At 48.8% G+C, this 16,389-nt stretch overlaps 1 protein-coding gene across 9 annotated transcripts in view; it reads left to right on the top strand.

Moving 5' to 3' along the window:
• The window catches only part of GATAD2A (GATA zinc finger domain containing 2A), a 101,765-nt gene that overhangs the window by 9,506 nt on the left and 75,870 nt on the right, over positions 1-16,389 (top strand). For 8 of the 9 annotated variants that reach the window (XM_068536650.1, XM_068536653.1, XM_068536652.1 and 5 more), the window contains exon 1: positions 3,995-4,089. The exons of the other annotated variant lie outside the window; for it this stretch is intronic. The gene's annotated coding sequence lies outside the window, so the exon portion shown is untranslated. Of the gene's footprint in view, positions 1-3,994; positions 4,090-16,389 lie in introns of those variants that run through there. 9 annotated transcript variants of the gene reach the window in all.

The raw sequence follows: 16,389 nt of genomic DNA, 5'->3' as shown, positions 1-16,389 counted from the left end.
GATCTTCCCAGGCCAGCACTCGAACCCGTGTCCCCTGCATTGGCATGCGGATTCTTAACCACTGTGCCACCAGGGAAGTCCGAAACTTGGTACACTTTTGAATGAACAACCTGTTTATTCTTTGGAGAGCTTCTCAGAAAACAAGAGGGAGCCTAGTGTCACTGTTTGATAGCAGTAATCTAAAAATTGGTTGAAGTCTACATAACTAGATCTGCTTAGCTTATGAATTGAAGTAAGTGGTCGACAGTTCATTCGGTGTTCTGAGAGATAAAGCCACCTAGAAAGTTTAAAGGTTAATGAATCCATCCCTTTGCAGCCCTGTCTGCCCCAAAGCCCTCACACTCCAGGAGTAGCCAGCTCTGGCCCTTGCTTCTGCTGTTCTGGATGCCTGGGATGTTCATCCATTAAGAGCTGGCTCAAATGTCACATCCATAAAGATCTCCCAGACCCCTCTCCAGGGGGGGGAGCAGCCTCTTCCTTTGTGATTCCTGTCTTTTCTATGAATGCATTTTCTGCATTGAAAGCATTCTATGTCTTTCTGTGCCACCAGCCTGTGAACTTCTGGAGCTGGTGCCTACAGGCTCCCCAGCCTACAAAACCCTTGTGATGAGTGGTCTCTTAGACGGTTCTTGTTGATCAGTGTTTATCATGTAAGACATCTTAAATTTTGTCCACCAGGAACTTTAAAGACATTTTCTGATTAAAACCCCAAAAGTACAGTACCTTAAACATTTAGCAGGTGATGCTACTCCTTTTCAGTCGGTTTCACACTACTGTTGAGCCTTTGACCAATTTCTACTTTATAAAAGAGGACACGAACATGGAATTCGGCCCAAATTTCTTTTCTTCAGTCCCTTTGTTGTACAGGAATTAACTCAGATGGTGTTTGGAAGTTTATCTAATAGTACATTCGAAAGATAATTAGAATATTTCTGCAGTGGTTAGGGTGGAAGGAGGCTTGGCTATTATTAGCAAGGATCTGGTCTGAAGGATATGAAGTGAATTCGGCAGAAATTTTTGTTTAACTTCATAACAGAAGTGTTTTTAGAGTATCATGTTAACTGGTACCCATAACTATTAATTGACTGCCTTGTTCTTAGGGCAGAGGGGAAAAACTTCAGGAGAAACATGGTTCTAGCCCTAGTTGTCTCTTTTTTTTTTTTTTTTTAATTTATTTATTTATTATTTATGGGTGTGTTGGGTCTTCGTTTCTGTGCGAGGGCTTTCTCTAGTTGCGGCAAGTGGGGGCCACTCCTCATCGCGGTGCGCGGGCCTCTCATTATCGCGGCCTCTCTCATTGCGGAGCACAGGCTCCAGATGCGCAGGCTCAGCAATTGCGGCTCACGGGCCCAGCTGCTCCGCGGCATATGGGATCCTCCCAGACCAGGGCTCGAACCCGTGTCCCCTGCATTGGCAGGCAGACTCTCAACCACTGCGCCACCAGGGAAGCCCTAGTTGTCTCTTAAATTAGGGTTTCTTCAGTTTTAGAATGGCATCTGAAGGTGATTGCATCATATTTCATAATCACCCAGCTGAACTATTTGCTGTTTAGTCCAGTACTATAGGCACAAGGTCTTTAGACCAAGCAGTCTCAGCATTCACCCGCCTGGGCGTCTGGGACCCCAAACAGGTCTGGATTCACTATCGCTTTTTCCATCTACACACTTGGTCCTCTCTTCCTATCACAGAAATAAACTCTATTTCACCCTTTCCCAGCTGGAGAAGTTGGCACTGTCCCCTGGAGCAGCCCACCTGTCACCAGTGCACACCTCAGTCCATAGGGGTGTGTCATTAATATGTCACAGCTGATGCCTCCCTCTTTATTTTTTTTAAAAATAAATTTATTTATTTATTTTTGGCTGCGTTGGGTCTTCATTGCTACGCGCAGGCTTTCTCTAGTTGCGGAGAGCGGGGGCTACTCTTCGTTGCGGTGCGCAGGCTTCTCATTGCGGTGGCTTCTCTTGTTGCAGAGCATGGGCTCTAGGGGAGCGGGCTTCAGTAGTTGTGGCGTGTGGGCTCTAGAGCGCAGGCTCAGTAGTTGTGGCGCAGGGGCTTAGTTGCTCCGCAGCATGTGGGATCCTCCCGGACCAGGGCTCGAACCCGTGTCCCCTGCATTGGCAGGCGGATTCTTAACCACTGCGCCACCAGGGAAGTCCCGTACCTCCTTCTTTAAAACAGGATGGTTGTCACCTTGGTGACTCGTACAGGGTTTGCCAGCTCAGATTCTGGAATCCCTATGTCAATCTCATGTCTTGGGTCTCCCACCTGACCACACTTTGCTCTGTTTATAGTTAATTAAGTTGGCATTAATCAAGACCCAGGTGAGGAGCAGTGAGGTAATATTTTGCTTATATTGCTTTAATATACATCATCTGATTAATCGTGGAGTAAAGCAGTTCTCAAAATAAACAGCTGCCGAATTAGAGTGAAAATCATTTGCTTTAAACTATCTTTGCATATGGGATTAGGGAGTTTCCTGCATTCCTATACCGTCACCTGTTTGAGAATAAACTGTTTTTGTTTGGTTTTTGAATTTGAACATTTCAATTTCTTTGTAGCAAAGCAAATTGCTGACAAATGTGGGTCAGGGAAGGTGTTTGGGGGTCAACAACTTGTACTTTGTATCATTTTTAGTTTAAGGAATGCTTCTCTTTTGGCCCTGGGGAAGTTGTGCCAGATGTTGGCATTAAGCCCTTGGAAGATTTTGGGGGTAGGATTGATTGGGGGTGGAATCAACAACAAAAAGTTGCTGATTAGGTGTGGAACTCAACACAATTAAAATGGGCTTTTTTTAACTTCTTATTGGGGTGGGGGCACATAGCAGAAAATTTTACTTGTAAAACTTATTCTACATTAAGTGTTTTTAAAATTTGGGGTCAAGACCAGTTGTGGGTTGGAATTACATTGATTTTTAAAAAATGAAATAGAAAATATCAGTACATTGCAAGGTATGTTTGGTGAAACTTTTGTTTCACTTGTATTAGGATATGTTATCTAGGTGTCTCATCATGAATTATTTGTTTTAACGCTGTAAAAAGAACATGGAAAGGGCCTTTTTTGGTGATTCTTCAGAACCTAATCTTGATATTGAGAGCTTCTTGTGATACTAGATATTTTATTTTCCCTATTAAAACTGTGTTTGTTTTATGTAGTTGAACATCTCCAAAGCCCATCCTCTCTCAGGTTAGACTGCTTCCCGTGTTTCCTCCAAGTCACTGGAGAGGGAAGGGTGCAGATTTGCTTTCTTGGGGGGTTTCACCTTCTCCCAGAGGCACGGGGGCAGATTGGGAGGTAACTGGAGAGGGAGAGCAGTCATCTCTGAAGTGTCTTTGAACTGGGTGGGTCTGGAGCTTACTTTGTAGAACTCTCTTTACTGCGCTGGAAGAATTACGGTTTCGCCGCTCCCCTGGAGGGGAACTTCTGTGTGACGACCCCGCGGGGGTGGCATTCTAACCTTGGTTTTCAGAAGCAGTTGCCTGAGGTCTCGCGGCTCAGTTGGAGCGAGGTCAGCAGTGAGCGCGTCGTGAGTCAGCCCTGGGCGCGGCCCGCCCGGCTCTGCCGCGGGTGAGCTGGCGACGACCCCCCTGCCCCTGCGGCAGGAGCCCGCCCGAGCCCTCGTGGGAAACCGGCGCGCGGGGCCAGGCGTCCAGTGGAGCGCGGTCAGGAGGGGCGGTGCTTCCGGGGCGGTGTCGGTTTGCCTGACCCTGCCCACCACTATCAGGCCCCGCCCCAACCGACTGGCCCCGCCCAGCCGGGCGCGGGCGGGCGGCGTCGCCTTTAAGAGCTCCCCGGTGTTTTGGGGGCCGCGGGCCGGGCGCGCTGACCTGGTGCGCATGTCCCGGGCGGTGACGCCGGCGCCGGGCTCCATGTGTGCGGCCGAGGGGCGCATTATCTGGCCGGCGGCGCGGGCGGGCGGGCGGACCGGCGGAGCGAGCGCCGCGGGCCCGGGCGGCCCCACAGGCGGAGCGAGCGCGCGCGGCCCGGCGCCCCCAGCCCCTCGGCCGCCCGGCCCCGCAGGCGACCCCGACCCCGGCCCCGCGGCCCCTTGAACCCGCGCGCTGTCCTAGGGCCCGGTCGGCCCGCGGCCCGGTAAGTTCCGGACCAAACTTGGCGGGGGGCGGGGGCTGGGGTCGGGGCCGAGGTCGTGCGAGGGAGACTGGAGCGGCAGGGGCGGTGTGGGTTGGGCAGGGTCGGAGGGTCGGGGGGCTGTGAGGGACCCCTGTGTGAGCATGGAAAAGTGAGAGCGAGCGAGTACTGCTTTTATTCTGGGAGCGTCTTTTTTGCGCTGCCCTGGAAAGTTCCGCGCTCCGACGCCGCCCGGGCACGTGGGGGCCGGGCCGGGCGGGGGTCCTGGAAAGTCGCGTCGTCGCCCCTCTTCCTCCTGCGCTTCCTCTGGGGTCGGGGGAGGGGTCGGGCCGAGAGGCGCAGCTTCCCAGCGGCCGGGACGGGCTGGGGGGCGGTGGCACGTGGGCGCGCAGGGCGAGGGTCCCGGGCGGGGGTCGCGGGCTGGCCGGGCCGCGGCGCTGAACCCCGCGGCGACGGCGACGGCGGCTGCGGATCCCATGTCAGAATAAGAGTCCCCGCGCGCCCACGCCTGCAGGGCTGGCCCTCCCCCCGCTCGCGCCCTTCCTGCCTGACCCCCGGGAGCCGCGGGACCCTTCCCCCTCTGTGGGTTCCGGCGTTTCACAGGGCTTTACACTTTAAATTTGGCTCCCCATCTAGGCGCTGGCTGTATTGATTTCTTTTTTCCCACCTGGAAAGGGTCGGCATCAGTGACTAGACAGCAGCAGCTGGCCTTTTAAAGGGATTATTGCCAAGAATCGGAATTGATCACTTCAACAAGGAAGGGCTTATGGGCAGGGCCCTAGCGTAGAGCGTGATTGACACTTGGTGTGTGCGCAAACACTGGGACCCAGAAATGAATGGGGATCCCTCCCTTAGGAACTCAATGACACGTTGGGTGTACGTTTCTGCCCTGCCTTGGGAATTTTGCAGGGACTGCTTAATTTTGTGTATCTGATCCTGTGCCTTTAGGTGTGTAGTTCATCCTTATCTTTAGAGCTTTGGATTCTTTAGATCAAAGTCCGAGTGAGTCACTTGCGCCTTTAATTTCCTCTCTTCCTTACCCTTTTACTTCTTTCAGTTTTCTTGGAGTGCACAGTACCGGTTAAGTCTCTGGTTCCGTATGTCCATTTCACACAGTGACACCTTCTGGCTGTGGTAGCGCAGAGAAACTGAGGGACAGACAGCCTTCTGTGCAGTTGCTTTAGTCTTGGACCCACTGTCCTGTTGATGTTTTTTTTTTTTTCTGGTAGTGGTTACAAGTTTTCTTTTAAGTTAGATTATGTGCAGTGTTTGCTGGCACCAGATCAGTATGCTGAGTAGCGTGTTAGACCTGACAGCAAGCTGTGGAGGAAGGCTAAAAGATGACACCGGCCCCGATTTGAATGCCCACTGTGTGCTAAGCTCAGTGCACAGACATATTTCAGTGCCCTTAACAATCCGACGGAGGAAGGGAGAGTATAGTCCCCACTTTACAGGTGAGGAAACTGGGGCTTCTGGAGGTCAGGCTGCTTGCCCAAGACTGCTTAGTAGAGGGGCAGAGCTGGGCTTGCGCCTGCCCTGTGGGGCACCAGAGCCCAGGAATGCTCCTGTTTGCAAGCTCAGTATGTGAGTATTTTCTCGTAGCTCCTAAAACACAAGGCCATTTATTTGTCCAGGCTCCAGTACACCTCTGCTTGGAGTTGGGGGATGACCTGGTGACACCATTTCTAGCCCTGCTTTGTCCTCGGAGAGCAGAGTTACCAGCTGGCTTTTAAGAACCAAGCCACAGAGTCACCCCCTTTGCCCTGCTTCCATAGCCTGTAACTCAGAAAAGTTAGTCCTTTTCTAGAGGAAGCAGTTTAGGTTGGGGATTTTGAGAGTAATTTGCTAGACCCTTGCCTGAATTACTCCCCCACCCTTCATCTTTCATCCTCTATTTCTCCCCTAAAATTCTGAAGCTGGGTTTTGCAGAGGATTGCCTCTCATCTTGGATGTGGTGTAGAGAATGGGATTAATGTATTAATGATTTGGATGCATTGTTATTTCCATTCAGATGACATCATTTTTTTTTTTTTTTTAATGTCAAGTCATCTCTATTAATGCAGTATCATTTGGCGGATCCTACAATCTTATATTTTGATAGAGAGGAAAGAAATAATGCTGCTCTTGGTAAAAAAAAAAAAAGTCCTGGAAGGATTTGTACCAAGATTAGGGTTAGCAGTAGTTTGTTTGTTTGGTTTTTTCCTTAACTTTTTGATACCTGTGTTTTATGATTTTTTTTAAAAAGAAGGAACATTTTAGATTTAAGTAATAAAACATTTTAAAGACTCCAATTCTCAACTCTTTAGTAGTTCTTCTCACTTGTTTTGCATCACTTATTTTGTGACTTTGTGGCATTGCGAGTAGTGATTTCTGTATTGATTTATTCAGTAAATATCAATGTGCATACTGTGCCTCCGGCACCATGCTAGGAATCCCTGCTCAGTGGAGTTTACTGTGAGATTAATGGGAGAGAAATTGTAACTAATCTCATAAACTTGGGGAAACTTACAAGGGCCAAGGAGAGAAGGATGCTGTGACCTGGTGAGCAAGACTTGAGGGGGTCTTTTTTCAGCTGGGATCAGAGGACATGTAGGAGCTAAATAGGTAAAGTGAAAAAGGGAGAGCATTTCTGGCAGAGAGAGTGCTTGGGACCGAAAGAAGATCAGTGTGGTTGGAGCAGAGAGAGACAAATGTGCAGGCTCCAGGGCTGAGGGGTCTGGAATTTACCTTGAGAACAGTAGGACCTCATTGAAGAGGATAATACAGGGACCCATGTGATGAGGGTGCATTGGGCCTTAGATAGCAGAAGACTGGAAGATGGTGCCTGAAGGACATGAGTGGGAGAGTAGCGAAGCCATTCTGAAATGTTGGCATTTTCTGGTGTTCTGTTGGGAGAAAATCAAGAATGACCTTCAGAGTCTTGAATGTGTCTGTTTCCAAGAGACAGAAATGTAATGCCCTTACCACTGAATCCAGTTAAGGACTCTTGGTGTGGGTATGCTAACCTCTCAAAGGATAGGCAATTCAAATGCTTGCCTGGAGAACTACCTGTTTGGACTTGGGGTGTTTCTGTGCCATCAAATGGAATGGAAAAGATTATTTTCCCTAGGCTTATTTTTTTCTCCCTGATGATTGAGTTAATTTACGCTCATTGTAGAAAACTAGGAGGATTATGAAACAGGTGAGTAGGTGAGGTCTTCATGAGCAGTCGTCCTGGGGTAATAGAGTATCATTGGGATTTCCTTGTAATAGTTGTTGGGTTAGGAAGTGCGGCAGAACCAGAAGAACGAGTTGGCAGTGTCATAGATTGAGGCTTACAGAACTGTGCAGCCTGCTCAGTGTGGTTGTTTGTTAGAATGGATGCTCTTGAGTTATTTGAACTGTTTTAGGAGGTGAGTTGGACAGCCTGGCCTCAGATTGCTTTTCTTTCAGGTAATGAAACTTACTTTATGTGCTAACTGTGCAAAGCTACATCTTTACCTTGAATTAGGAAGGCAACGTGTTAAGAAGGTTGACGTAAAAAAATACAGGGGACCTGAAGTGGCGGCAGTGAGATGGAAGTAGTGAGACTGGTGTTATGAGAAACAAAAGTACCAGCTGGGGACAGATCTTACATACTTGTGGATTCTGGCAAACGGGATCCAGGACTTCTTAGTCAAGAGGAATGTTAGACCACGGGCTTCTTGCCCCTCCTCTTGCTTTCTAGGCTGTATTTATGACCTCTTTTTGTGTGTGATGAGAATGTAGGTTAGTCTTTTGGAAGACAGAGAAACTTACTCTAATTGAATACCTGCAGGTAGCCGTAGGAAGTGACTTGAAATCCTCCGAAACCTTCCAGGGTAGGTGGGAAAGGGTCTTTGTGGCTTCAGTGCACTGCACCCACTTTCTCTCTCTTGATTTTCACAGAGGTACTTGAATCTTTCAGCCATTCCTTCTGCATCTCCATCTCTAGCCTTGAAACCACTTGACCTGCCTTGCTAGTCAGGTCTTTTGGTTTGAACCTTCAAACCTAATTCATCCTAAATGAGGTAATGCCTTTGAGTACACTTTTAATAGTGCTGCATTATAGTGGCCAACCAGATCCTCCTGGTGCCAGGGAGGCTGTTCCACATCCCAGTACCGCCTGCTGTTTGCCAGATGAGGCCGGGGGCCTGTTCCCAGGTAGCAGGTCCCTGTAGTGGTATCATGGGTCAGCCCTGGCTTTGCCTTAGGTTGGGTGTGAGCTCCACCCGGCCACTTCCTTGTGACTTGACCTTGGTGAACCTTGTCCTCTGTTTCCCATTTCTAAAAAGGGGGTAGTAGTGTCTGCCTTAAATAGCTGAGTTGGGAGTGAGATAATAAATGCAAGTGGCATAGCACAGCACCTAGTATGTGTACCTGCTCAATAAATTGGAGTTCAGTGAGTGTACCATCATGACTAGAGCAGATGAGGCAAAGCCCCAAAGCATTAATGACTGTTCTGCTTCTCATGTGTGGAGCACCTCTAAGTTTGTGGGACAAACCATCACTGTCTCTGCCCCTTGGAACCACAACCTTGTCCCCACATTTCAGATGGAAGAAGGTGAAGTCCCTACAGAGGGTGATACTTGCCAGAGTCACCTGGCTGATTTTTCTACAGCTGGGACTGGGCCCCAACCTTTCCGATTTCAGACTATGAATGTTTTTCCCACCAGCCTTAGTGCCTCCCTGGTGATAGAGAATGGCTAGGTTGGTGGTGCCTCATCAGGGCAAAGGAGACACAGCCCCTTTTCCTGATCCCGAGCTTCCTGAACCCCACATTCTGATTTTCAGGGGCAGCCCTTCCATTTGTAAGATGTTTGCCAGGCAGATTCTCATGGGGTCCTGCCTTTGAGAACCCAGAGGCGCCCCTGTACCTCTGGCTTTATCACTGAGTGGACTCTGGTCAGGGATGAGAAGTAGGTTGCTTGATGGTGCTTGCAGTGGCAAACAGGAGAGTTTGGGCCCGAATCCTGTCCTCCTTCCGCACTTACAGCTCTCTAGCCAGTTTGGGAATTTGGCAGATCTGACTACAGCTTACCACTCTTCAGCATTGGGCAGGTTTTCTGGCCACCTGGCCTCAGCTTTCCCATCCATAGACAGGGACTGTATCTTAATCTCATGGGATGGCTGTAAGGGCAATTGCGAAATGTTTGAAAGTAGTCAGGGGTATCCTAGCCCTTGATCTTCCATTTACCTCTGAGACAGAAATCCTTCTCTGGGAAAATTCCCTGGCGGTCTAGTGGTTAGGACTCCTAGCTTCCACTGCAGGGGGCACGGGTTCGATCCCTGGTCGAGGAACTAAGATCCCGCATGTCTCGAGGTGGGGCCAAAAACAAAAAAGCAACCAAAAAACAAAATCCTTCTCTGCCCAGAGGACAACTACATGATGATCCCCCTGGGTCTTACATCTCAGTCATCACGCACAATGAAACACTCAGATTGAGGAGCTAGATTTTCTTTATAACAAAATTCCACCACAACCTAACAATTTGGAGGTCTTCAGATCTTATTGTAAGGAGATCTCACCTAAAAGGTCAGTCAGGTTATCCGGAAGGGAAGTGAAAAAACCTTGTGGTCTTAAATCTGCATATAATCCCAATATAACATTTCCTACAATCGCAGTTGTTCTGTGCAATTAGCCTTTGAGTCAGTAGCTGTTAAACTTGACTCAACACATTCTTACCTTAGAGGCAGCTGCTCACCATGACCTTGGAGGTGAGCAGGTTTCAGGCCAGTATCTTCGTCACTTGAGTTTCCATTTGGTGGACTTTTGTGGCAGTGACAGCATATTTTTAGCTTTCTTGTGTGTTTTGGGCAGGCTCACTCTGCCAGCCAGTTCTGAAAACTTTGCTGCTACAATCTTAATTCATCCACGGAGGAAACACATTTTTTTCCCAATTGCTCAGTGGTGTGGGGAAAGTAGGAGCATGGCAAACTGAATCCTTGGTTTGAAGGTGTTGATTGAATTGGTTGAGTCACTCCAGACCTGTGATATTCTCAGGACTTGCATATCATTGACAACACCTGAACCTCATTTTCTCTTCTCTCCTGTATTATTCTTGTGCATGTAAAGGGCTAATGCCCACCCCCTTCAATGGCGGGCAGTTCTTTCAGAGGATTCTGGAGTCAGATCCCTCCCTGGGACTCTCTTACACCCACCGGAACCTGGGGAGATTTCGAGGGTTTGATTAGTATTTTCCTTAACACTTTTGTTTGATTAGCTGACCTTCTCAGCAGTTTGTATGTTGGTCATCTGTCTCTTGCCTCTCTCCCCAAACCTTTAAAGTTTTTATTGTTGAGGCTTTTTGTTTGTTTCAACCTTACAAGTGGCATTTCCTGATGCCAAAGACTGGGGAGGTGGTGGGAGCCTCAGGTGTCAGTAGTAGGCATTTGAAGTTTTTGAAGTTTGCTTTTGAAGTTTTCTTGGTTAAGGATATTAATGGACTGAGTCTGGATTGAAATGTAATTGTAGCCTTACTCTCATTTATATTTGTCAGGCAGAGCATTAGAAATGTAACTATTTTTGGTCCTTGGGCAGCAGACAAATGTAACATTCACCTGGGACTAGCTTGCTTCTGTGTGCTGTTTTGCTGAACCCAGCAGGCAGCATACAGACTTCCAGATGAACAGGACAGCCCTTGATGTTACAAACTGGAAACTGAGGCCTGAGAGGAGGAGTGGCTTGCCCTGGGTTGACTTGCAGAAGAGAGAACATAGATCTCTGTTCCATTCTAGTGCTTCCTGGTCTGATCTCTGTTATCCTTATTTCTTTATGGCCTGGTTAGTTTAGAATTTTTTGTTTTGTTTTAGGTTTCTCTTTTATCTATGTAGTGTAGGTCCATTGGCAGGTTTCCTTCCTCAGGGCTTTGTTTTTTGAGGTCATTATGGTATCTCTGGTGTGAGGATGGGACAGGACACAGGGAAGAAGAACTCAGGGCTGCTTCTGGAGTCTCAGGGCTGCCTTCAAAACAAAACAAAAACTCTAGCTGTGTTTCCTGTTCTGGAATTGAGTGGTTGATGGCTTTCAATTTTAAGAGCATTAAACTGCTTTTCCCCATCTATTAATAAAAAGTAATGGTACTTATTATTTAGTCATCTTTCGGGTGATCCATTTTGGGTGTCCATTTCAAGATTCGGAAAAGCTAGACATCAGATCCTGTACGAGGCTCTGATGGTCAGCTGTGCTAGTCTGGGGCAGGAGTGAAGGACCTTAACACTCAGAGTAGGATGAGTCTAGGACAGCACAAGCTGGCTGCTAAAAAGCTTCGAGGGAGGTTATTTTTTGCATATCCTTTATATGTGGGGAAGTCCATTCTGCCTGCTGAAGTAGTCTTCAAACCATTTCATAGGAGAACTGGTTAGAGGGATTGACCATGTTCTTGGAAGAGAGAAGATTGGGTGGGGGGTGGCGAGGGGTTTCAGGAGACCCATTGGTGAGTTGGGATCTCAGCTCAGGATTGGACAGTTGGCCTTTCCTGCTGTTGGTGCCATCAGGTACCCACTCACCCCCCTCAGGGAGGATGGAGGGGGCTCCTCTTACTTTCCAGAGTTAAGGTCAGGTGACCCTGACACAACAGGCAGCAAAAGTGGACAGGTCGCCACCTGGGGAAGGTACTTATTAGCATTGGGTGAGCAGATGAGAGACATGCACCTTCTGTGAAGTTTAAGATGGTGGGAGCATGCCCACTTTGTTACCTTGGTTTATTGCAGAAGGGAGAAAGTAACTTAAATTGCTTAGAAAAATTAGGGTCACTTTGAATCAGTTTAACCAGTCTTCTAAGTCTATGAACTAGGGTTGGCTAATTTTTCTTTTAAGTTATTTTAAAAAGTTAACCCAGTGACATAGAAGAGCCTAAGCTACTCCAGTAGGTGGCCTATGGAGTGAAATGCGGTACAGGTGTCTCAGGCCCCGAGATAGTGGGTCTTCGGTTTTAGGGGTGCTGAGTATGAGCAAAGGTGAGGTGAGCTGGGCCCTAGAGAAGGGTGGTCTGAGATCATGTTTACTGCCTGGGAGAAGGTGGGCATTGGTGAGACCCAGGGCGCAGCCTATGGCCCTGGATGGCCACTTTCTGCTTCACTAGGAGAACGTAGTGGGTTGAGGTGTGGCGGTCCTGTGTGACCATCAGGACCCAGGACCCTCATGAACTGGAGGGACGTGTCTTTGACCCTGCCAGATCTCGGCTGGCTCTGGGGGCTGGGTGCGGAACTTGATTTGTCCTTGTGTCTCTTCCTCCCCAAACAAATAGTGCTTTGTGTTAGATGAAAGTGTGATAAATAACGGGTAAAAGAATAAAATATCTGAGGGACTGTCTTGTATATACGAGTTCTGCTCTGTTCCCAAGAGTGAAGTAGTGATGGATAGGTGGAAATTAGAAGGACATGGGCCCTTAACTTAGCCTGAAAAAGAGCTTTGTAGCAATTAGAGGGACCAGGAAGAGGCTCGATGTGATTCCTGTGCCCCAGGAGCTGGTTGGTAATCAGCATTTTCTTTTTTTTTTTTTTTGATGTGGACCATTTTTTTTTTTTTTAAATAAATTTATTTTATTTATTTATTTTTGGCTGCGTTGGGTCTTCGTTGCTCCGTTGCTTTCTCTAGTTGCAGTGAGTGGGGGCTACTGTTCGTTGTGGTGCGCGGGCTTCTCATTGCAGTGGCTTCTGTTGCGGAGCACGGGCTCTAGGCACGCAGGCTCAGTAGTTGCGGCGCACAGGCTTAGTTGCTCCGTGGCATGTGGGATCTTCCCGGACCAGGGCTCGAACCCGTGTCCCCTGCATTGGCAGGCAGATTCTTAACCACTGCGCCACCAGGGAAGCCCGATGTGGACCATTTTTAAAGTCTGTATTGGATCTGTTACAATATTGCTTCTGTTTCATGTTTTGGTTTTTTGGCCTTGAGGCACATGGGATCTTAGCTCCGACCGGGGATCGAACCCACACCCCCTGCATTGGAAGGCGAAGTCAACCACTGGACCACCCGGGAAGTCCCGGTAATCAGCATTTTCTAGATTCTGAGAATTTTCTAGCTTGAGGCTTTGGACAGTTTTCCAAACAGACCTAGAGCGATTAAGACACTTCTCTGAAACATCCACATGAATTTTTCCAACAGCTGCTGCTTCCTAGCTTGAGAATGTTTCCCTGTTTCATGCATTGCTCAAATGTTTCCAAATCCTGACTCTTCTTGCAGCGTTCAGGGGAGAAGACAGGTGGGTGTCTTACCCAATGACAATACTGGTTTTGAGAGTAGGGAGAGGGGTTGTGGACACAGGAAGGAAAGGGGCCTTGGGGACCTGGCACTTGGAAAAAAAATGACTTGGGTCTGAGAGTGACATCTGCTTGATGATGACCAAGACACCATCAGGGTCCTGATTTTGAGGTCATGGGTGGGAGTGAGGAATCAGGTGAGTTGGGTGAGGGCAGCAGCCTGGTGCCTCATATGCAGAGCTGGGAGGACCAGCACATGCCCTGGCCACCACCCACCTTAGGAAGCGCTCCCACAGGGCCTGGGCCGTCCCCCAGCTCCATGTCCCTTGGGCCATGTGTCTTTTGCTGTCCTCGCACTCTCCTTGCTGTGTCTGTGGCCAGAGGACCTGTCTCCTTCCCACTGGTCTGTGTCTGCTCCCTACCTCATGCGTGAGTGCTGTGCTGTTCTGATGGAAGGAAAGAAGATAATTCTGCACATCTGTTCCTTGCCAAGGACCCCTGGTCCGCTCTGTGGAGTGCTAAGAGTGGTTGTCTTGTGTGTACATCTCACACAATGGAAAAGAAGATGAAAAGGTCCTAGTTTATGACCTAGGCTGGCAGTGGTTTTTTTTTTCCCTTAATTTTTTGCTGCGCCCCGCGGCATGAGGGATCTTCATTTCCAACCAGCATCAAACCCGTCCCCCCGACAGTGGAAGTGCAGAGTCTTAACCACTGGACTACCAGGGAAGTCCCTGGTAGTGTTGATCAAGTCCTTTAAGCCCCTTCCCTTGGCTTGTATGTACCCTGGCAGGTAGGGGCTCAGAAATATGTGCTTCGTCAACCTCTGAGGGTTTTAGTGCCTTTCGCAGAAGGTGAAGATGCACACGAGTTATTGAATTTGCTGTATGGTCCATGGAATGAGGGTTTGCACAACAAGGCTCATTCCTCCAGGAGGTTTCTAGCAATTCAGTAAAGGGTTAAGTTAGTGTGCTCTTGTAAGAGCGAATCGAGGGTGTGCTAATCTTTGCTTTAGGAAGTTTTTCCGTAGCCTTGGGAAGGATCCAGCCTTAGGATGGCCTTAAGAGTCCGACTGCCCTCAAAGGTGTGGTGGTTCAGATTTGAGCCTGGGTCTGGGAGATGGCTGACCTGCATCTGGATCCCCATTTTAACTTCTTAATCCTGTGACCCTGGCCAATCACCTTGACTTATCTTAGCCTCTGTTTTTTTCACTTGTCAAGTGTGGGCATCAGTGGCAGTCCCGCGTGTGAAGTGTGGGTGACAGTGACAGTCTCCCAGTGTGAAGTGTGGTTAGTGTTGGTAGTACCTCATTCTGTGGTTATGAGGATTAAATGAAAATCAGGTATGTAAAGTACTGGCGCCACGCCTGGCACCACATAAAGAATTTAATAATCGTTATCCATTGTTGCACTTTTCTTTTCCTCCTTTAGTAACAAAATCTCTTGTCAACGTGTTAAAGGTGATTTTTTGGATGTTCCTGCCTTTGTCAGCAGTGAGCTTTTTTTTTCTGTAGCAGTTTGAATCTGTGTGCCCAGTGGTAGCTTTCTCAATGGAGAGTCAGGCCCTCCCCTTTCTGTGCCACCAAAGTCCGATGAACACTGATGAGTCCTGGACCATGGGGGACAGTGGAGCCCCCACTCTAGCAGTAGTGTGACTGGGGTCTTGGGGACAGACCTGCAGTGCCTGGGGCTCAGGCTGGATCTTGGTGCTGGATGGTTAGGTAGGACCTAGGTCTGTGTGAGGTGGCTGGTGACAGAACATGGCAGTGGGGTAGGCCTTGGAGGAGGCCAGAGGGTCCCTGCAAGGCTGGCCCAGTAAAGGTGAGGTGAGTGAACACCCCTACCCTTGCCCCCGTGGCACTACTCCTCCTCTCTCCTCCTCGCCCCTTTTGGTCTGGGAGGGCTGGTGGCCTGGGACTCGAGGCGACTTCCCAGGGGATTTCTTGCTTTGGGTTGGGTTGTATTGGCAGGACGGTGCTTTGAGAACATTGGAATGAGGTGGACTTTGTGGGCTACTTGGGAACCTGACCCTACTTAGGACAGTGTTTCTCTGGAATGTGTGGTCTACGTTCTCAACAACTGACAGCTTAGAAGTACACCTTTGCCTGGAAGATAAAGTGTGTGCTGGCCTCGTGTGTGCCCATGTGGTGTCCTATATATATTGGTTTTGTGTGCACCCTTGTGTGTGCATGTGCACATGTGCTTATGCACGTGTGTGATGGCTCTATATGTGCTTGTGCTTGTGTGTATGTGTACAAATGGAGGAAAGACATTTCAGTCCGTGTTGGTCATGGGCTTCATGTGGCAGAGTCCTGCCTTTTGTGGGGTCCCTGGCCCACTCTGGGGTGAGTCTCAGGTACAGACAAAGTCCCACTGAGGGCACAGCCCACAGGTTTCTTTGGGCTTCTTATTTCAAGTCAGATTCACATGACATTTGCATTGTACCTCATAGCACATCAGGTTTAGTACTAAAATCTTCTACCAGCAAGGAAATCTCCAACTCGCAGCGGAAGCCAGAACAAAGCGTATTTCAAAATTCTGGTGTCCTCGCCATTGCACCCCAGGAAGCAGGCCTTTCACTCTTCTAAAGCTTTGGCAGGGGCCAGGGATTTGGTCTTTGCTGCTTCTCTCTTCCAGGAGCGGGCTTCTCTATGTGTCTGACTCTCTAGCACGGTTTCCTTCTTGCTTGCTCCCTAGATGCTGGCTCTTTGGCTGAGTCAAGCAGAACTCTTCCCAGCCAGCAAGGCCCTGTGTCTGCCCAGCACCTCTTCTCCCCAGTGGCCCTTCTGTGAGGATAAAGTGATGGGAAGTGTCTATGCAAGGTGCTGGGAAGCTCTGATGGCCTAGAGGAGCCTGGTGTAGCCCACCCTCCCCTCTTCCCTACCTCCTCTGAGACCTTGGGAAGGCTCTGCTTCTTCCATCTTGGGCTCATTTTACCTTATAAGGGCTGGGGGCAGTGAGGACAGTTTGACGGGTCTCTGAAACACCCTCCCTGAGGAGCCCCTATGTTCCTGACCTCCTCTGATCATACTTTTATTGTTGGGTACATTGTCAGGAAGATGTGGTGTCTGTTCATGTCATTTCTCAATTTGTTCTTTTTTTTTTTTAA

The sequence above is a fragment of the Eschrichtius robustus genome, chromosome 2 (genome assembly GCF_028021215.1).
Source record: "Eschrichtius robustus isolate mEscRob2 chromosome 2, mEscRob2.pri, whole genome shotgun sequence".
Lineage (NCBI taxonomy): Eukaryota > Metazoa > Chordata > Mammalia > Artiodactyla > Eschrichtiidae > Eschrichtius > Eschrichtius robustus.
The sequence above is the reverse complement of the archived record's forward strand: the minus strand, read 5'-3'. Positions and strand labels throughout refer to the sequence as shown.